We start from the raw sequence: 4,712 nt of genomic DNA on the forward strand, positions 1-4,712 counted from the left end.
CCGTCATAGTTCCAACAGTAAAGAATCAAGAAACCTGAAATTTTGCACCCATACTAAGTGAATCCTAAGGATGTGCACCTGGGTATTATTACTTATCCACATGCGTGCACGAGCGCATCTTTATGTGAGACAAGCTAGCGAAAAACCACATAGGAAAGAATATGTGACCGCCATAGCTCCAAGAGCAAAGAACCTAGAAACCTGAAATTTTTCATCCGAACTAAGTGAACCCTGAGAGTGTGCACTTGAGTATTATTAGTTATCTATGTGCATGCGCGTGCGCATCTTTTTTGCGAAAAACCACATAGAAAAAAATGTGACCGCCTTAGCTCCAGGATGAAAGAACGTAGAAACTTGAAATTTAGAAATAGAAAATCACAAAAAAATTACAATTAGTAATCATAGTTGTGAGCGTACGTGAGTTCGTGTCTGTGTATGTGTGACCGCCATAGCTCCAACAGGAAAGAACTTAGAAACCTGAAATTTTGCACTCATACTAAGTGAACCTTGATGGTCTGCACCTGGGTATTATTACTTATCTTATTTACGTGCGTGTGTGCATACGTGTGGTCATCGTTTTAATGAGGCAAGCTAACGAAAAACCACATAGAAAAGAACTGGTTCCTTATATAACAACTTCTAATATATAGAAAAGCCAGTGCGTTTTAGTAACAATGCGTTCCAACACTGACTTTTGCATCATGTTGCTTAGCAATAAAAGTATAACCTAATATTGTTGTTAAGGGACTATGTGCTGAAAGTATAAAATGAAATGTATAAATTACAAAATAGATAAAATATTTGTTGTTTTCTAATTTAGAGGCTCCGTTAATTAAAGAGATTTGTTATTATTATTTACTTTTATTATTTAAGTTTAAAATCGGGAGGACATGTCAGAGGGAAGGTCACCTATATAAACAGTCCACATCCCGTAAAGGAGCAACAATAGTATATAGGTTATACTTTTATGCTAAAATGGGTTCAGAATACACAAGCTGACATAGTCATCTAGAATAAATCAACCTAGTAACCCGAGCGAAGCCGGGTACTTTCGCTAGTATATAATAGACCTAACATAATATCGTATGATAAGTATAAGTTAGCTGCTTTTTCATTGTTAGTAATTTACAAAATGTTAATTTCTCTAGCAACAAGCACACGAACACGTTTAAATATACATAACCGAAGTTCAAATAATAATAATTTCAAATCAGTATCGTTTGTGTCAACATCAAACACGAAATGAACATAACTGAGAATAAATATAACAAATAATTTAGTTGGTTTAGTTTGAATTGTAAACTTCTAAGTAGAAACATGAAATGAAGTTACAGCTTTCAAAAGGGTGGTACATGATACATTACACTAACAAGTGGTACATGATACATTGCACTAAAAAGTGGTACATGAAACATTACACTAATACGTGGTACTTAATACATTACACTAACAAGTGGTACATGATACATTTCATTAACAAGTGGTACATGATACATTACACTAACAACTAGTACATGATACATTACACTAACAAGTGGTACGTGATACATTACACTAACAAGTGGTACGTGATACATTACACTAACAAGTAATACATGATACATTACACTAACAAGTGGTACGTGATACATTATACTAACAAGTGGTACATGATACATTACACTACAAGTGGTACATGATACATTATACTAACAAGTGGTACGTGATACATTACACTACAAGTGGTACATGATACATTACACTAACAAGTGGTACGTGATACATTACACTAACAAGTGGTACGTGAAACATTACACTACAAGTGGTACATGATACATTACACTACAAGTGGTACATGATACATTATACTAACAAGTGGTACATGATACATTACGCTTATAATCCCGTTAAGATAATCTTAATGCGGTAAACATTATTCTGAACATACAACCAGTTTATTCAAAACAAATTAACCAATCATATCAAAGAATACGTGTAGTTTCGTAGCGAACGTGTTATGGTACCTGTTTAAACAATGTCCGAGTGAGTGATGCCACCTGTTACAAGTGTGCGTGGTTTTCAAAGCCACATCGGTGGGTGAAGGAGGATTGTTTAATCTTCGAACACCCTAGATTAATAATTGTTTCCTTCGGAAATAATTATTTTTAAATCTAAATAACTGCCAGTTCTTCTTCTTCTTCTTAGCCACATCGGGCTATCTGCTGTGTCCACCGAGGGGAATCGAATCCATGATTTTAGCCTTGTAAGCCCATAGACTTACCGCTGTCCCACCGGGAGACATTACATTGATGTGGACTCGTAACGTGAATGGTACAATTTTTTAAAAACAATAAGTTTTCTCTTCCATCTTGTCTTTTGTTCGTTAATTCTTTCCATTTCAGTTCTGGGCGTTTTTGAAACTTTCCTTTCGATTCGAAAGTGGTTCACGTTTAAGATACGTTCACCACAACATTTAGTCCTAGCAGTACACTTAACATTTAAACCAAGTTTTGTCAAAATCAGATGAAAACAGACACACACACCAGGGTGAAAACGATACCCAACGCCCCTGCCATTAAACCGAAATACGAATAGGAATTAACTATTCATTATGATAATGGTCTGATGATTAGTACAATTACAGTTATAAGTATCTTCAGTGTAATGATTAATTACATCTTAGCATGATCTTAAACATTTCATTATGCAAAAGAACGTTTACTTCAGGATTTTTATAAAGACACTAGGTTTTTGCATATGTGTTATGTTTCTCACTACGTTCCTTCTACACAGGTTAAGGATTTTGACGCCATGATAGAGTGTATTTTTAGGGTTCATAATGCGCTTATTTTTAAGTCATGCATCGATGTGATCTAGTGTTTAGAGTGCCGGGAAGTGAATTTAGAGATTCATGGTTCGTATCTCGTTGCATCAAAAACACACTCCGTTCTTTAAGAATGCGGGTGTGTTATAAGAGTGGCTGTCAGAATCCCGCTATTCAATTGGAAAAGAGTAGCCCGAGAGTTGGTGGTAGATGCCGTTGACCAGCTATCTTACCTCCTTTCTAGAGACGGCTATGCGCACTTAGCCCTTGTGTAGTTTTGGGCGAAATTCTGAAAGAAGCAAACCGACGAGCCTCGTTCATAAACCTTCTAGGGCAATTTATACCTACAACAAAGTGCATATTTGGTCCTAAAGTATTCATTGTTCATAACGTGATCATTCTAGGTCCTATCGTATAATTAACGTGCCATTTAAATGATCCTATCTTTATAACTTTATTTTATGTAGTTATTTTACTTTCACAGCATCGGCCATGCAGATAATCTAATGATGCCTAAGATGTTGAGATTCTTTTCTTACTAAAAACTAGTATGGAGCTAATAAATAGGAATATGATAAAAGAAATTACTCTCAGTTTTTTTGTGAGGTTTTATGTTCATCGTGTACCGCCTGACATGAAAATTGCATTAAATATTTTTCTCGTATTTGTATATTTTTAACTTGAAATGTTCACACGTATGCATATGCACATCACCATTAACGTTTAACAATCGCATAAATGTTTCTCTTTAGCTAATGGAACATTTAACGAGGCCACGAAGACCCTTGAAATGTCACACGGGACACTATATTACAAAGTGACTGGTAATACTGTTAGTTGATAACAGTTAGGACACTATAGTACAAAGTGATTAATAATACTGTTAGTTGATAACAGTTAGGACACTATATTACAAAGTGACTGGTAATACTGTTAGTTGATAAAAGTTAGGACACTATATTACAAAATGATTGATAATACTGTTAGTTGATAAAAGTTAGGACACTATATTACAAAGTGAATTATAATATTGTTATTTCATAACAGTTGGGACACTATATTACAAAATGATTGATAATACTGTTAGTTGATAATAGTTAGGACACTATATTACAAAGTGAGTGGTAATACTGTTAGTTGATAACAGTTAGGACACTATATTACAAAGTGACTGGTAATACTGTTAGTTGATAAAAGTTAGGACACTATATTACAAAATGATTGATAATACTGTCAGTTGATCGTATCCATCTTTACTGGCAGGTATACATTTTATATTCTATAGCTCATCCGACTTGATGACTCTGGTTCTGATCCAAAAATCTCGTTAGCAGCGGTAAACAGACGATGTGTTGGTCCATAACAGTTGGGACACTATAGTACAGATTGATTAATAATACTGTTAGTTGATAACAGTTGGGACACTATAGTACAAAGTGATTAATAATACTGTTAGTTGATAACAGTTGTATCCAGTTTAAGCGTTACATGCTGTAAAAAGTTGAAAATCCTATAAACTATTTAAGATTGATTTGATATAGCCCTTATCCAAGGTTACTACTGATGGATGGAATTCCCCGGAACCGTTATAACTCAGTGACAATAGGTGAATCGTATGATGGATTAGGCTTCATATTTATCTTTACTATATTAAACAGCTTGTCTGGTAAGTAATTCACAAGAATAAAATAGTACCATAAATGCTACGTGTTCTTCAAATCACTGTGATGAGTAAAATACAACTAAAAGACCACATATATACTCATAAAAACCATATATGTATACCTATAAAAACCATATCTATACCTCTAAAACCATATATATACCCATAAAAACCATATATGTATACCTATAAAAACCATATCTATACCTCTAAAACCATATATATACCCATAAAAACCATATATGT

Source organism: Limulus polyphemus, unplaced genomic scaffold, assembly GCF_000517525.1.
Source record: "Limulus polyphemus unplaced genomic scaffold, Limulus_polyphemus-2.1.2 Scaffold1119, whole genome shotgun sequence".
Classification (NCBI taxonomy): Eukaryota; Metazoa; Arthropoda; class Merostomata; order Xiphosura; family Limulidae; genus Limulus; species Limulus polyphemus.